This window comes from Gnatocerus cornutus, chromosome 3 (assembly GCF_029298725.1).
Source record: "Gnatocerus cornutus isolate USDA-ARS CGAHR chromosome 3, icGnaCorn1.1, whole genome shotgun sequence".
Taxonomy (NCBI): domain Eukaryota; kingdom Metazoa; phylum Arthropoda; class Insecta; order Coleoptera; family Tenebrionidae; genus Gnatocerus; species Gnatocerus cornutus.
In genome coordinates this window covers 2,946,447-2,965,090 of record NC_142235.1, presented here as the reverse complement: position 1 = coordinate 2,965,090, position 18,644 = coordinate 2,946,447, and the positions used below count along the sequence as shown (strand labels likewise).

General features: G+C 34.7%; 1 long non-coding RNA gene across 1 annotated transcript; it reads right to left on the bottom strand.

Annotated features, from left to right (window-relative positions):
* Positions 1 to 13,325: 13,325 nt before the first annotated feature.
* LOC148176852 (uncharacterized) lies at positions 13,326 to 14,724 on the bottom strand. The gene is made up of 2 exons (XR_015769780.1): positions 14,706 to 14,724; positions 13,326 to 14,651 (listed from the first exon to the last, which is right to left on the bottom strand). It is a non-coding gene; the product is annotated as an uncharacterized LOC148176852 (long non-coding RNA).
* Positions 14,725 to 18,644: the final 3,920 nt, after the last annotated feature.

Genomic DNA, 18,644 nt, shown 5'->3' with positions numbered 1-18,644 from the left:
ACGCAGTTTGCCATAGAAGCAAAATCTCGCGTTCCAAAACGTCACCGTTTCCGAAAAAAATAATTAAAGTTTGATGCAGAAAAGACAGGGGGCCACTGCATTTGGATCCGATCCAATGTCAACTTCAGTCCAGGCCATCGACAACTTGGAAATAAAAGCGCTATTAAGAAAGTGGCAAAATAGTTATTTATGTATTATGGGCATAATGTGAATACATAAACATCAAGTTATGCTCGTGGTACATACAACGTTTTATGTCTTACCAATAAATTTAGATTTTTCAAAAATAAATAATTTCTCCAAAAATACAAATTTCTGTTTTTGAATCTACATAAAGACTTTATAAAAATTACTTCACATGTCGTTTTGTGTTAGTTTAAAGATTTAATCATTTTAATTACTAATTTCTAATTTAATCACTAACTTCAAAAAAACACGCGCGCACAGTGGAGCATGGCTAGCTATGCAACGCAGCGAACCACACCTTTTGAATTTGGCTGATTGGTGATAATTAAGTTTAAATGCAATTTGAATGTAGCGGGCAAAAAGAACAAATCGATTCGTAGCCAGTCGCTGTTTGTTGTGAGGTTGCTATGACACCTTAATGCCCTAGGGCGTAATTTTACCTCTAACGTACCGCAAATCCGAGCCATAAAAAGCAAATAATTAAACCGTAAGACATAAATGTTTTTATCGAAAGTTCCCGCTAGTTGAACAAAGATCGTGGTAGAGAAATGTGGGTTTTATAGTGCCAAATTGTCTTAATGAGGATTATTTTGAGTTAGATTTTTTTTTTTTATTCTTTGCCAGTGATTTTTCAAAAGTGTTGTTTGGAGGCTAAAGTTTTAAAAAGTGTTTTCTTTACGAATGAAACTAAATGGAATTGTCCAATTGAGAGCATTTGATCATTTTTTGTAATAGCTACAGGTAACTTTTTTATTATTTTATCCAGTTTTATCTACAAACCAATCGAAATAAAAATTGGCGGTTTTGAAGGCCTAATTTATCTCAAACAACTTAATTTTTCGCAAAAGCCACATTTGAAAATGATGTTTTTAAAACCAGTAATTAAGTGAAAGTTAAACAAATACCTATGATAGATAAGACCGAGCGTAATCGTTTTTTGTTCGAACGGTTGTTATAGTCTTTGGGAAATAGTTATTGAATTCAGTGCCATAAGCGTCGAATAACAGGTAATCCAAGGGGGTTTTGCCCCATTCGAATTTCGAATTTTTTTTTTTGCAGAATCATAATCACAGGGGTGTTTAATATTGAGGTTAAAATCTCTTTATTCGGGTACACCCTGTAGATAGGTGTGCCAGAACTCTTGACGCATAGAGCAAGGGAGGGTGCCGACAACAATACAGATGGTAAATTTCAAAACAAAAATTGATTAAGTTTAATAGTTCTCGAGAAAGGATAAAAGTTAACAACCAATCCTGGAAGCTTATTCAACAGATGGAGTAAAAGTTTCTAGGCAACGAGAGTGTAATGTTCATCTAACCAACGAATGATAGTATGTGTCGATTATTTTTGAGATAAAATATGTTTGTCGAAATTTTGGTTCAGAATTGTTGCCTCTATAAGCCTTTTTTCTCCAAGTCACAAGTTTTAGAACACCTGTATACATAGAACAAAAGCAAAAAACAACAAAAAAGCATCTAAAACTATAACAAAACAAATTTCAAAAATATAAAAGTAAATTCAAGTGGATGAAAAGAAAAAACTTGAAATTTGAAAAAGCAAAATACTTCAAAAGGTATTTGGAGGAGTCAAGACACAAAACGGAAATGAAGAAGAACCAAGCGAAAACTCATAGACCTGGAGTGTGATTCTCGAAATCACACTAAATTTTTAGTACTTGAAAATCAGTGTGGTATCAAGAGTAGTGTATTCTCCATCATCAAACTAAAAAGTGCACTCATATTTTAGTGCGGTCTAAATATTATCTTGGCAACATCGCTAAAACAGTTTGTCAGGTTGACTGATCTCAAAAAAATAACCTCTCCAGTTAAATGTTCAACAAAAATAAATGCAGCATTAAAGTCCCCCACAAGAAATCACAGCAAAATGAACACATTTTATAGTTTTTACTACTTTTTGATACGATTTTTGACTCGTGAAACCATAATAATCTCATGAGAATATCTCATCGTGGATCCAAACTTTTAGCACAGGGAAAAAAGTATAACTTGCGTGTTATTGAGAAGCAAAAGAAATCATCTAAACTTTCTGAACAACTTTTAGTTTTTGTACAAGACAAGTTTATGTCTATCTGTACATGAAAAAATGCCCAATAACTTTGGAGAAAAGAAAAAACATAAAAATACATCAGTCGTGGCAAAACTTAGCTCAAAATTCAAAATAAGTCATAATTAAACACCAACAGACAACAGATCGAAATGATCCAGTCAAACAGAATGTGTTAGATTTTAAAGAAATAGTATTTTTCCAATCAGTGGTGTTGCAGAAGAAAAATATCATGATAACACTAAAAACCACCGCAATTTTTGGAGTAGGATTTGCAAGGTTTTGAAATTAAATGTGTCTTCAGTAAATCGAAAAGTTTTACGGAGTTTTCTATCTTCCGCATTTTTAAGGAATTTTCTATATATGTATTTTGGTTTCATGTAAATTTGCTGCTACTACATCTAAGTTAAGACCTTCGTCTTGATTCTTCTTCTAATTTCATTGCTTTATCAAAAATTTTGCCAATCTAAATAAATTAGCATTCAATTTAGTCTACTATTGACCACACTAATAATTTCATACTGAAAGTTCAGTACACTAAATGTTCACAGAACGTCGAGAATACACTTTTTGATTTTTCACACTAAATATGGATATTTAGTGCACTAAATCAAATCAGCACATTTCGAGAATCGCACCCCTGTTCAAAAAAAAAAGATTACACTCTCGTTGTCTAGGAAATTGAGTGGCCTTTTACTCCACCTCTAGAATAGGCTTTTAAAATTAGTTGTTAATTTTTTTTTCTTCTCAAATACTATTAAACTTAATCAATTTTTGTTTTAAAATTTACTATCTGTATTGCGGTCGACACCTCTCCTTGTTCTCTGGGTCATGAGTTTTGGGACACCTGTATATGATTCCTACATTCAATTTTATTAATAACATATCTTTTTTTAAAAACACTATTGTCGCCATCGCCAATAATTTTTTGCATGTTAAATTAATTGTGCGGTATTAGAGACATTTTAAACCCTTCCTTGCCTTAAAGCAGCTTTCATTAAGGTGGACGTTTGTTCACAAATTAAAAAAAATTAGGTCATTTTCTTTTGTTGATCTTATAAATGCCTACAAAATGCACATTGGAGAGGAAACATTTAAAAAAAATTCCACATTATGATAACGACTCAATCAAATTGTCGTTAATGTAATGTTGTCCCATCAAAACCTGTTTTATTTATATGACACAATTGGGGAGCGATCGTTAGTCAGCTTCCAATTACAGTAACCATAACAACTGTAACAACAGCATTTATTATTATTCCTACATGTGATTCCGTCGTATCAGAAAATGTCCGCTTCTAAAGTTCTAAAACTCGTATGCTTCTTTAAAAAAGGTACAATGACACAGAAATAACTTAAATTTAACCACTGCCTTTTCAAGATGATCATCTTTGGATCCTTCGCCTGTTCTATATCGACCTTTTCCAGAATACCTACATAAAAAGGTTAACAAGAATCATCACTATCACCATCACGTTGCTAATGCTTTTACAGACTTTTCTGTTCTTGCAAAAGTCCGATTTATCATACTTTAGCAAGTATTTTCCAAGTTTCGGATGCTATATTTTTGTAAGTAAAAACTCAATCTATTTTTTTATATCTCTTTTCTAGTTTCTCGCTACTATTTTTAACATCCCACCGTTAGCCGAATTTTATCAAGACACAATTACCAAATTAGAGTTTTGGGATATAAACATGGCCAGTTTTTCAACAAAAAACACAATTCGCTTGGAAGCGCTATATTTTAACACTTACACTGTAATAAACATAGCTTCATGTGTTTTTTGTGGCTTTGCATTTATGCATCCAGAAGACCATGAGGCTGACCTTTGGTTTCCTTTTTCTGTCTTTGAAGAGCTTTTTCCAAAGTGGGAGAAAGTATTATCGTGGTGTTTTAGATTAGGATATGTTCCAACATCCTTCATGACAACTGCTGTATTCTACATGACTTCCTACGTCTTGGGGCATTTACGATTTGAGATGTATTTACTGATTGATTTTTTGAAGAGGATTGAAGATGACTTTTCCGATAACAAAACGTTGTTTTATGAGAAAAATTATCAAGAAGCTGTTCGCCGAAAATTGAAAATTGCCATTCAGAGACACATCGATCTTCGTTTCACTACAGATATTCTACGAAAACAAACTCCACTGATCGTTCTGTACAGCGTCACCGGTGCAATTATGGGCATTGGTATTTTAATTTTGGTTTACACTGTAAGTACAGGCTGGTAATATAGCTTATGGGCTTTCAAAAGTCAAATTAAATCTTTAATTTGGATTAATTACTTACTTATAATACAGAATGATTCTTATTAATATTAATCATAGACGGCTTTGCAAATTTTGACGTAGGGTGTTACACATAAGCGTAGAATTGACGGAGGTTAGGGTGCATGTAATAATTAATTATTTTTCGGCAATATTAAACATTGAACTACTGCTACTTGTTATGCACCATTAATGCGAACTAAAATGATGCAAATCTAGTGTAGTCAAAGCACATTTTGGACTATTAAAATAAATTTTTTTTACCGCGAAATGTCACCAAATTTGCTGTCACTGATCTGTCATCTGTCAAGTCAGGTGTAAGTGTTAGATTTTCGGATTGTGGTTGGTACAAGACAGATGAACACTTTTTATTAGCTTGCATTTTTTTCTAACTTGAGCAAAATCTTATGGTGTAAGAAAACACATGTCCAAAAAATGTCAACGCACCCTTTGATTAATATTAAAAAAAAATCACCCTGTATTATAATGCATAAACTTATTATGTGATTTCTGCCCAGAAATCAAATGTCAACAATCGATACTAAAGGATGTCCCAGAACTCGCTTCCCAGAGAAAAAAGGCTTATGGAGGCAACAATTTTGAACCAAAATTTCGAAATTATAATTTTTTGACTCAAAATATAACCGAGATAAGACAAAAAAACTGTAGCCAATCCTGAAGCTGAACAGAATTTGAAAATTGGTAACTATGGACACATATACTATCATCTATTCGTTGGGAGAACATTAGACTCTCGTGCCTAGAAAATTGGGATGGCCTTTTACTCCATTTCTCGAATAAGCTTTCGGGATTGGTTGTTAACTTTTTATCAGTTCTTAAATACTATTAAACTTAGTCAATTTTTCTTTTAAAATTTACCATCTGTATTGCTGTCGGCACCCTCTCTTGCTCTATGGGGCGCGAGTTCTGGGACACCATGTATAAATTGCAAGATTAACTTAGTTTCAATTAACTTATTGAGTAAACCTGCCCTATAATATTAAAAAATGTGTTGTCGTTAAAAACGTTTTTTTTATTTCAGGTTGCTTTGCAAGGACAACGTGCTAGAATCTATTCTTTGTTTTTGACAGCATTATTGACATTTGCTCAGATTATTTTGGTAGGACAAATGGTGGAAGATGTTGTAAGATTTTGGTTCTTTTTATTATTTTTTTTGAATGCTTTTTGTAGTCCAACAAGCTAAATTCAATCTTGCTAACTACAAATTGGTACAACTGGAGTGCAGACAATAAGAAAATTTATTTTATATTTGTGATGAATACTCAGAAAACTTTGCAATTAACGTTTTGTAAAACTCTGACATTAAATTATGATTTGGGTCTTTCGGTAAGTACGTGTACCAAGAAGATCAAACTAACAAATTTTTCCAGATTTTGAGAACGATATATTCTGTTATTTCTGTATTAAGTCAAGTTCATCGCATGAGTGGGCCAAAGAAACACTAAAAAATTAATATTGATTTACCAATCCTGGTCGGTATATACAGGGTCCGGCAACACTTGTGTTCACCCTCAAAGTCGTCTTTCATTTTACAGACAAAATTTTGAAAATTTGCATACGCTCATAGTTGACAAAGCTTTATTTTTTATCACCGATAGTTTTGGCGCCACGGCGCTTTAAAACTGTAATTTTTAGCTAATTGTGAGAGTTTTTGAAATCTTCCCCTAATTTAAAAAAAAAAAAATCTCTAAAGAATAGTTTAAAAACAATTTAAACGGAAAAAGGTCTAGATAAATCATCTTAATGTTCTAATGATACTAATGTTACTCATTCATTTACAAACTTTCAACAACTATTTACATCAACTTATAAAATATTCAGCACCTCATCAACGCAAAATACCTTGTATAACTCATAAACTCTATTCTTTTAATATTATTATTTTCATTACTGTAATATTTATTCTGTAGTTTCTTAATAATTACTCTGTGATCAATAAAAGTTTAAGGACTGATAGTAAACGTCAGGTCAGGTCAGGTCAGGTCAGGTCAGATCATTTTATTAATTATGATATTATTAATTTTTTTAGTTTAGACTTTGTGTCTAATGCACTCTTTCGACTCTCATGTAGTCCGACTGTTTATTTAATGTATTTAGCAAAATTTGTTGTTTTAATAAAGCAAATTTCTTTCATTATTAGTATAGTTTGTCAAAATTTATCAACTATATTTAAATTTACTGCTTACAGTAATATATTATATATATATATATATAATATAAAAATTAATCATGTAACAAGTTCGTAAAGTGAGTTTACAGTAAACGAGTCGAGCGAGCAAAGTGTGCGAGGCAAGTAGCTGACTTCAAACGTCAACTGTTGCTGTGCGTTACTAAGTGCCACACAGTCAACTTTGATTGTCTTAAACTGCAGGGAACTACGTCTATTTTTAACTAGTTGGCACAATAGGATTAAAAAATAAAGCACATATTTTTAATTTCCTACAACTTTGGTTTATTTAGTTCGTTTAGAACAATTTAGTTTTCGAATCGTCTGAAGTTTTAATATGGCCATTCGACTCTAAATTAGCCTTAACTTGCCAAGACTTAGTTAATTAAATCTAATTTAGTCGGAGACAAAAACGCAATTGTAAGAGTTTGTCTTCAATAAATCATTTTATTTGAATATTTATAGACCATTTTATAAAAACGCTTTATCCTTCTATTCTCTTCTTAAAAATGTTTAGTCCTAAAACATGTCTTATTTTAAAAAAAATTTAAAAAGTCATTCTCTTCTAACCTTTCTTTAAGTATTACTTATGTAAAAAAATTTCTACAACATCGATTAACTAACAACTAATAACTTTAAATTAATTTGTATAATAATCTAAAGGATCGAGTGACTAATCACAGAAACAATGGAATATACAAGGTGTCCCAGAACTCATGGCTAGCTGAAAACCGGGGATATCGGGAAAAGCTGCGAATGTGTAAATTGCTGAAAACTAAGTTCCAACTCCAACAGAAACTGAGAATAAACATGACAAAGTTGACAAATCACAAGGTTTTCCCCTTTGAATTTCGTATAAACAATCTAGTCCACTATAAATTTGATTGACGTTTGAATGACAGGCTTCAATAAATCTAACTCACATTGAACTTAGTGTGCAGAAACAGCTCAGCGTAATTTAGGAATTGACTAGAGGGTTGAAGACTACTGGTTGACGAGCGTTGAATGGCAGGAGACACGACGGAGGAACAACTGACACATTGAAAAGCCAAGTGGAGTGTGAAACGGCATTTCTCTTGGTTTCTCTCGCTTTCCGATTTCCTAGTTGGTGTTTGGTGTTAACATGTTACGTGATTTGTAACAACAAAATGGTGCGGCTAGGCTCAGGGAGACGGGCTGGGTTCAGTAGACGCAAGTGGCAACTACAATGGGCGCCACCAGTTTCTACGACAGCAGTAAAGAGAGAAACTGGAAGCTCTTTACTTTAAGCGTTTAATAACAAGATGAAAAGTTACAAAAGTTAAATTATACTACGTTAAGACTAAAATGAGTTAAATGATACTGAGTTAAACATGGGTAACGATAAATTTGCTAGGTTGCAATGTTAGTAAGTTACGAAAAGAAACTTAGCCTTGCTGGTCTAGGTGCTACCGACGAGAATCGATCGACGTGACTTGGTGAACCTCGCTGGTGGTGCTAGTCCTTTAGAACTCGATCTGGGTAAAAGGGATCGACGAGCTTGGAGTCGAAAGTCGAAAGTCGAAAGGCGAAAGTTGAAAGTCAAAAGGCGAAAGTCGAAAGTCGAAAGGCGTCGATGAGATTCAACGATGTGGCAGGGTTGGTCCCACACAACAGGAAAACCCTACGTGGTCAAGACAAATTAGCGGATGGCCCACGTGGAACGAAAATACGAAAAGGGTAGCTAGTTACCTTTAAAAGGGTTTCTCCGGCTTAGGACGTCGAGGGTGTCGCAGTCAACGTGGCGCACAAAAGGGTTTCTGTCCCCAACCTTCGAAAGGGGCTAACGATGGGGCAGAACGACGAAGACCACGTTGGATGGTGAACGATTTCGATTTATGTGTTCAACACCACACTCGTCATGGGCACAGCTACGAGACGACTAACATGGCTCCCGGAAGACGACGAAAAGACGAAAAAAACTAAGAGAGCCAATAGAAAGAGTGCGCGAAGAAAATCAATAATGAAAAACCTAACCGTTTGAATCTCGCGCGCATAGTACCAACTGCAGTACCTCCGCTCTGTCAAAAGAGAGCTGTCATTCAAATGAGGTTAAGTCGATGTAAACAATGGAAGGTACTAACGATTTCCACAAAACTGCAATTGTTACTAGCGAGTTGTTCAGCACGATGGTATGAGAAACTAATAAAGAAAGACTAAGTTCGAATTACAGGTTAGAAGCGAAACGAAGACGAGCACAAGGTACAAATCGAAGAGGGCACTAAAAGCCAATATTAGATCTGCCCAGGATCAATATCTGCACTACGGCGTGGCAACGAAATAAAGAACGATGACGATGACTAACGAAACGAAGGAATTAACGAGAAGACGAAGGAACGTGAGCTTAACGCTACGATGCCTAGCGCTCACCTAGACATCGGTAAGGGCGTTGAAACGACCTATCAGCCCGCCCTTCTAGGCTGATAGGAAACCGAACGAATGACAAAAATTAACGTAACAAACAAAACGATTATTCGTGTTATTTCTAGGGCTGGACACACTGATCAGTTATTAACAGATCGTCGCGAAGTTGGTGGAGCACCGAGACAGGCCAGAACAGTTGAAAATGAAGAAGCTGTTTTGAAAGCGGTTGATGAACACTCCACGCAAAGTATCCGAACTGTGGCACGCCAGTTAGAAATCGGAAGATCTTCTGCACAAAAAATTCTCGCGACAGATCACCGCCACCGAACCACTATACCAGGGGTCAACGTTTACTCCCTGAGGATTATCCGGTCAGAGAGGTTTTCGCAAATGGTTTTCATTGCAAGGCGCTAGACTTCTTCCTCTGGGGTCACTTCAAAAGTGTCATTTATGTGGTGCCGCTAAATACTGAAGCAGAGCTCAGACAACACATTCAGGAAACTGTGGATGGCATCACATAGGACATGATTCAAAATGCATGTCAAAGTTTGTTAGAAGAGCTCATCTGTGTGTTTAAAATAATGGTGGTTTGTTCAAACATTTGATTTAACAATTAGACCATGTGCCTTGTTCTGTTCCTTGTTGTAAGAAAAAGGTTCTTTTTAGAACCGCCATTGTGTGGTTTTCAACTGGCAAATTGACATTATATGTCCAAACCAACCAAAGAATATCGCCCAATACATACAGCTAACCACTTCCGTACCTCCTCTTGATACTCCTCGTTATAAAACAGCGTCTTTTTGTCTTTGAGCTGTAAACCATCATCAATATTCTTAAAGAAATCGATCAACAAAACGGAGTCAGTCATTAATCGAAGAACTGTGAAAATCGTCATGTAGAAAAGTGCCGGCATCATCAGACTAATGGGAATGCATCTAACCCAAAAACACCAATCCAGGAAGGGCGCCATTGTAGGAAAAAATTCTTCAAGAAGAGGAAGAAGTAAAAAGAATGTCTTCGTCGCCAACCAGTGGAATTATAATAGAAGACGCCGCAAATCAGAGCTAGAATTGTGTTGATCACTGTTTAGGCTTGGAAATAAAGGCCCTCTTTCTTGAGACTCTTCTTCGTTGAAACAGCCGTTTTGGTATCGTCCTAATACATCCAATAGTTGAGTGTCTCAAGGCAAATACAGGACACTTTCGAGATCAGACCAACTACAAAACTACAAAACTTACAAAAGAAAATCACCGTAAACTGGGAGGTATTTAAATTTGAACAAGTATAGACCAGTCTGGAAAAGCGTCAGAACAACTAAACCAAGAAAGATGAGCCATGTCAACGTCTGGACGCAGACGTTTCGAAAGGGGTTGAGATAAATCCAAACGTGGTTCTCTAAAAAAAATTTACTATATACAGGGTCCGGCAACACTTGTGTCCACCCCCAAAATCGTCTTTAATTTTAAATTAGAAAATTTTGAAAATTTGCATACGCTCACAGTTGACAAAGCTCTAGAACCTAACGCAAACATTTGTTTTTTATCACTCATAGTTTTGGCGTCGCGACGCCTTAAAAATCTAATTTTTAGGTAATTGTGAGGTTTTGTGATATCAACCCCTAATTTAATTTTTTTTTTCAATATAAATGTGTTAAAAATATCTCAGTTGTTATTTTAAATTTTATGCAAATTGTCTTCAAAATTTGAGAAAAAAATGCTGTTTTATCAAGTTAGTTTCCAATTTCATTACGTCAAAATTGGGAACTACATTTACACCGGTCTGTCAACATCTTGTGTCACAAATGATATCTATCCTTTGGCTCGCTTTAGATTGTAACAAAAGTCTTACTTGGTGAAATTGTGGCTTTATCAATGTTAATTAATGATTTCTGGTGTCCATAAAGTGCAACATGCCCATGTTAATCAAAATTAACTTTTATAAGAGTGAATGAAGTGACTTGTGAAATTTTGGTGTAAACGTAGTTTGCCGCTGCGCTGTCATAATTTTGAAAACTAACTTGATAAAGCGTTTTTTTCGCAAATTTTAAACACAATTTGCATTAGATTTAAAATAAAAACTGTTTGTATCACAGTTATGTTGAGAAAAAATTGAATTCGCGAATATTTCCGCAAAAACTCAAAAATTGCTAAAAATTATACTTCTTAGGCGTCGCGACGCCAACCAAACTGTAATAAAAAATAAACCTTTGATGGAGGGCGGCTTCAAAGTGGGTGAAACGTGGTGTTCCCAAAATCACAAAACCCAAGATTGGGCCGCAGAAATCACAACCGGCTTGTGCCGCAAGTGAGCCTCCGTATAACAATTTCCAAAAACCACGAGGATGGCTCACATAACCACCGATTTCTGCACCAACAATCACCACCGTCTCACTTGTTAGAGTACCAAAACTAAGATGACTGCCGATCCGGTACTCATTTCGCGCCCTCCGAAAACCTCTAAAAAAAAGGGGAAGTACGTCACGACGGACGGTACTACCAACCTTTTATAGCCGAAAGAACTAGTTGACTCAGATGACAGTAGTCAAAAGTAAGGTTATAGGGTTTGTTTACAACGCGAAAACACGACACCACTAAGGGATAACCGGAAATAAACACTAAACGAAACCAAAAGAACAACCAAAACATGGACACTAAAACTGAGGTGACTGGTGTCCAAGCAGCCACCCCTGGAGCGGATAACAGAGGAATGTGGTGGTTGCTTGGCTCCAACAAACAACTTCCCCAACTAAGCCAGAACTAAACGCATTGTTTCAGCGCTGGAGGATTCCTGTATGATGCTGGACCTCTAAAAGTAGTGTTACTTTGGGAGACTTCTACTCCCGCCAGAGTTTAGCGTCGGCGCATTCTCCAGCCCCGCCAACAGAGCTTAACCACCCTAAACTTAAAATGACGCTAAAAATCCCTTACACAAATTCGTACCGTTACAAACACTTAGAAAACTGCATTATTAACGTTACAGTTGGTGAGAAGCTGAAAACAGAAAAGAATGGTGAATAATTACACTAGGCGACATGATTTTTCTAACATTAATAAACCCTGGCGGTATAATTCATTTATTGCATTCTAATTACGAATATGAATATAAAATATTTCCAACACGTCACACTTTAAAAATTTGATTTTTTTTTGTAAATTTTCAAATAGTTTAGTAATATTTCGCTTTATTTTCATTTTTAAAATTTTTATTTCAATTATTATTTTTTTGCATAGTAAGCCGTGATCAATTATTGTAATGTCAAAGCAATTGCCGATTTCATTCTCTAAAATCGGCGATGCAAATGTTCGAGAAGGAATTTTTGTTGGGCCGCAAATCAGGAAACTGATTAAAGATGAAATTTTCGACCAAAAACTTAAGCAACAAGAGCAAGCTGCCTGGAATTCATTAAAAAGCGTTATAGCGCGATTTCTTGGGAATAACAAGCACCCAGAGTACAGAACATTAATTGAAACTTTATTGGAGAATTATAGAAAATTGTTAAGCCGTATGTCACTAAAAGTTTACTTTCTCCATTCCCACCTGGATTTTTTGCCAGAAAACCTCGAAGCTGTTAGTGATGAACAAAGAGAGCGTTTCCACCAAGACATTGGTGCTATGGAGAGGCACTATCAAAGCAGATAGGATCCTGCAATGCTTGGAGATTTCTGTTGGAGCCTCTAGAGACAAGATAATAGTCCTCATAAGAGAAAAAAAATAGTCTCTACATTAATTTTTCTATGTTCAAATTTTTTGTTTCTTGTTTTTTATGTTGAATAATTGTTGTAATTAGAAAAAAATAAAAAATAAAAAATAACTAATAAAATAAAATAATAATACATTTTTAACTGATTTTCTACCATTACAGTAAATTACTTTATTTATACATATCCAATTTTGTTAAGTTCTATAACAAAAAAACTGTACGTCATGAAAAAATTTGGTTGTCATATCTGATCTCTATTAACATTATTTGACTGCGCATAGCTTATTCAGTTAATGTTAGAGACCAAAAATTTTAAAATGTCGGCTAGTGTTATTAATACTTATATCTTATTGTCAGATTTATGCTAGGTAATTTGGTCCTCGTTGTATGATGTTACTTTTTTGATTTCCTTTTGTTTTAATTGTACCTGTAACAAATCAAAAAGCAGTGTTGTAAAGATTTTTTTTACGTTACTAGTGTTGTTAAATGAGCCTTAACGCAATTCGTTGCTAACGTGTTATTGTTACTATTACAATTGAGGATAAAATAAAAAATTTAAAGCACTTTAACAATAAAAAAATAAAAAAACAAATACAGTGAAACTTCTCCAAACGACCACCTCTAATAAGCGGACAGTTTTGAATTCCACGGTATAGTTCCATGAGTTTTAGTATTTTCAACTTCTTATAAGCGGACACGGACACCATTTATCCCGAAAAAGACTCTATTAAGCGGGCAGTCAGAATTAAAACATACAATAATACAGATTTGTTCTTGTTTACTTTGCACCATTCATACAAGAAGAATAGTTTTCAAAGAAACTCCCGATTCACATAATAATAATAATGTTTCCTATGATGTTAACGGTATTCTACTTCCAAATCCAGTTAGAAAAAGAAATTGAAGCAGATTTTTTTTTAAAAGTTAAATTACACTTTTGTTTTTCTTTTTAATGTTTTATTGTTATGTCTGTTGTTTATGATTAATGTTTAAATAAAATGTAATAATTTACACAAAATGAATTGATGTACTTGTTTTTCTCTACTCTTTTGTTGTAAATAAATTGTTGGTTTGAAGAAATTTCGCTTCATTTATTAAGTACAGATTTTTGATATAATATCGTTTTTTAAAAATTTGTGTGCTCTCTATTAATCGGACACTTCCCTTAAGCGGACAAAATCTTGACCCCCACTGGTGTCCGCTTGAGTGAAGTTTCATTGTACTCCTAATTATGTAGGAACTGTAAAGAAACTCTTTTTAGAACGAGTTGAGATATGTATTTCCATGAGAGTCGGCAAGTGAAATTAAAGCGAGGAATTACACAAGAACACACCAGTGTACATACAAATATCCAAATTTTCCGATTAATTTAACTACTGTATTGTTACAAGCTTAAATTAATGGTAGAGTGGTTAATATAAATATTGTATACGTGAAACTTAACTAACAATAGAATAGAATCGAGCACTAACCGTCTAAATTAAACATAAAATAAAAACTAATTTTGTCCCCTGAAGTGAAAGTCTAGTAAGAAAATGTGGTCTTTTACTTTCAAACAAAACTTAATTTTAATGTACATTTAGCGATTAAGAACTTAAAACTAACACTTTGATTACAATTTGCAAATAGTAGATAAAGAAGAAGATTAAAGTCGTACTTTTAAATTATTGAATTTTAACAATACCCGGTAAAGTCACTATGACGTGTGTAGGCCAATCAGCGCGTTCCAAAGTCGGCGCAAGTCAGTATGACGTAGTTGGTTCAAAAGTTCAAAAGCAGATTTAGTGGTTGGATGACTGATTTCCAGGATGCCTGGATGGTTGATTTCCAGTTCATAAGTTATGGATGATTTCGCTATAACTTCAAGAAAAATAAAAATGCCGAGAAGCTACCAGAACAGAGGTCTAGACCAACCTTTCGAGTGACTCTCCAGGGTCAAAGTAAAACGGTGCAACTTATCCTGGCAACTTTACTGACACTTAAAGCTACCTAAAGTTGGAAACGCACTAAAAATTTTGGTCAATTTTATACCTGGATTTTAAAATTTCTTATTATACTTCTTCAATATTATTTGTAATGACATTAATTGAAAACTTAAAGAAATTTAACAAATAATATTGAAACTTTTCTAGAACTAATGTTTGCTTGGATCACTATTATACTGAACTTGGCTCAGCACAGAAACCACAGAATATATCTTTTTGACAATCTAAAAAAAACCTATCAGCATGACTCTATTGGTTTCAATACCCACCGAAAGGCCTAAATTGTAATTCAGCGACAAAGTTTCAGAGAACGTCAGTTGAAGGCTCTTCTGAGCATTTGTCATAAATATTAAATAATTCATTTTATTTTTGGCATTCCAATTGTACCAATTCGTATCTAGCAGAACTGAGCTCAACTCATTCGACTGCAAAAACAATTCAAAACGAAAAAAAAAATTAAACTAAAGTCCTACGACGTTTTCCATCATTTGTCCTGTCAATATAATATGGATGAAAGTCAATGTTGCTGCTAAAGATAAAAACATGATTCTCGCTTGGTGTCCTTCCAAAGAAATCTAAGTATTTAAAAAATATCACAAAATTGTTAATTTAACAAGGTAGATTAAGTAATGATTAACTTACAGTGTAAATAAAAATTAAGATGCTGATGCCTAAAATTATACCTGTGACGCTGTACAGAACTATAAGTGGATTAACTTTACGTAAAACATTTATAGTTGTACTAAAAAACAGCAATAAAAAAAACAAGAACAAAATAGAAACACATACAAATAAATATCGACATGTCTTTCAATAGCGATTTTCAGTTTTTGACCAACAGCTTCCTGGTACGCTTTCTGATCAAACACCGTTTTTCCATCGTCATAAGAAAACTCATTTTCAATTCGTCTCAAAAAGTCAATCAGTAAATAGAATTCAAAACGTAAACGCCCAACAATGAAGTAAGTCATATAAAACACAGTCCCAGTCATCAAACCGGCCGGAATATATCCCAATCTAAATAACCACGATAACCCTCTCTTCCATTGTGGAAAAAACTCTTCAAAGACAGCAAAAGGAAAAAAAACGTCAGGGTCACTGTCCACCGGCCACATAAATGCAAATCCACAAATGATAATCACTGCTGTGATCATTGCACTCAATGTATTGAAATAGAGAGCTTCCAAACGAATTCTTTTTTTGGTGGCAATACTGGCTGTGCTCTCATTCCAGTACTTAAAGTTGATAATTGTGTCTTGGTACAGTGTTGCCAATGGTGGAATTGAAATAATAGCTCCAAGAATCTACAAAAATTTAAAAAAAATCTTTTCTTTGGGATGTACTTACAAAAAGAAAGCCTCCATAAGTTGGAAAATATTTGATAAAGTACCAAAACTCAAACTTTTGCAAAAATAGAACAGTCTGTAGAAACAAAAGCAAAGTGATGCTGATAGTGATAATTTTTGCTAACATTTTCGTATAGCTGTTTTGGAAAGAATCGAGATAAAGACGGCGAAGAAGCCAGAGATGATCATCTGGCAAATATTAAAGTTAGATTTAGACTATTTGTAGTGTTTTTTACTTTTTTTAGAGAAGCTAACGACTGTTGGTGCTTCAGTGACAACCATGTTATCAAACAGCGGAATCTTTTTTACAATCGTTATATTGACAATTCAGAATTAAGTATTGTTGTTACAACTGTTGTTATGGCTACTAATATACGTATAGAAGTAATAGGAGGCTGACTAACGATTAAATAATCAATTCGTAATTATTTTGAATAAGGAAAACAGACATAAACTTTAGTAAATTTTGTTATAAAAACTATTTATTATTATTAAGTCCTCAATCGGAACTATAAGTACTCGTAGGAACTACATGGACAAAAGTAATCTCGATTCAAATAGTGGAAAAGACACAGACTTATAGTCCGAGATCTCATAACATAAAAACCTGGGTCATAAGTTAATTCAATCAAACAAACTTTTTTGAAGATTTTATGATGAGTAGATTCAAGACCTTTCGGTGAGCCTAATTGCAGCTAGACAGAAGTGTTCCTTAAAGATACTAATTAACACTAGGATATGTAGTATCATGAAGAAATTGGTATTAAATGAAAGAGCAGAAGCTGTAATGTCATAAAAGTTTTGTGTGCCTCACCATTTCCTGGGAGAAGTACCCGACAGACTGCTTCAAAGCACGCGTGACCTTGAGAGCATTCCAGGTGTTTTCTAACACTACAGCTTCCGATCTTTTATTTGATACCAATTTTATCTTCTTAGTAATTACCCAACTGTTAATTACCATCTTCAAGAAGTACTTCGGTCAAACTGCGATTAGGTACACTAAAAGATGTCGTTGAAGTTAGCTTGGGATTGGCTTTTTGGTTGCGCCGTAACATAGGCAACACAACGAGCACTCGGCTTTTTTTACAGTAGACCAGACAAATTCTGGAATTTCGTGGGTATTTTCATGTTTTCGCTACTTTTCTTTCAAATTTATGGCAATTTGACTTTGGAATAATAACCTCCCATTGTAACAATCAATACTTTGGTGTAAAATATACAGAAAAGGGATAATCAAAGGGGGTTGTGCTGCCGCCTTTTTCATCACCGTTATCGTAAAAATCCAGCATCTACCCCGGTCGCAGTGATCCCAAAAAATAGAGAAAAATTCACTGATAAATCTCCCATATCAAGTTTGTCCCCACCAGCCGTCAGAGGGTTGTAATCTCGCCCCATTTATATTCACCCTCTAAAAATGTGAAAAGTCGAAAATGTACCCCAATGGCATTAGACCCAAAAAATAGAGAAAAATTCACTGATAAATCCCCCATATCAAGTTTGTCTCCACCAGCCGTCAGAGGGTTGTAATCTCGCCCCATTTATATTCACCCTCTAAAAATGTAAAAAGTCGAAAATGTACCCCAACGGCATTAGACCCAAAAAATAGAGAAAAATTCACTGATAAATCCCCCATATCAAGTTTGTCTCCACCAGCCGTCAGAGGGTTGTAATCTCGCCCCATTTATATTCACCCTCTAAAAATGTAAAAAGTCGAAAATGTACCCCAACGGCATTAGACCCAAAAAATAGAGAAAAATTCACTGATAAATCTCCCATATCAAGTTTGTCTCCACCAGCCGTCAGAGGGTTGTAATCTCGCCCCGTTTAAATTCACCCTGTAAAAATGTAAAAAATCGAAAATGTACCCCAACGGCATTAGACCCAAAAAATAGAGAAAAATTCACTGATAAATCTCCCATATCAAGTTTGTCTCCACCAGCCGTCAGAGGGTTGTAATCTCGCCCCGTTTAAATTCACCCTGTAAAAATGTAAAAAATCGAAAATGTACCCTAACGGCATTAGACCCAAAAAATAGAGAAAAATTCACTGATAAATCTCCCATATCAAGTTTGTCCCCACCAGCCGTCAGAGGGTTGTAATCTCGCCCCATTTATATTCACCCTCTAAAAATGTGAAAAGTCGAAAATGTACCCCAACGGCATTAGACCCAAAAAATAGAGAAAAATTCACTGATAAATCTCCCATATCAAGTTTGTCTCCACCAGCCGTCAGAGGGTTGTAATCTCGCCCCGTTTAAATTCACCCTGTAAAAATGTAAAAAATCGAAAATGTACCCCAACGGCATTAGACCCAAAAAATAGAGAAAAATTCACTGATAAATCTCCCATATCAAGTTTGTCTCCACCAGCCGTCAGAGGGTTGTAATCTCGCCCCATTTTAATTCACCCTCTAAAAATGTAAAAAGTCGAAAATGTACCCCAATGGCATTAGACCCAAAAAATAGAGAAAAATTCACTGATAAATCTCCCATATCAAGTTTGTCTCCACCAGCCGTCAGAGGG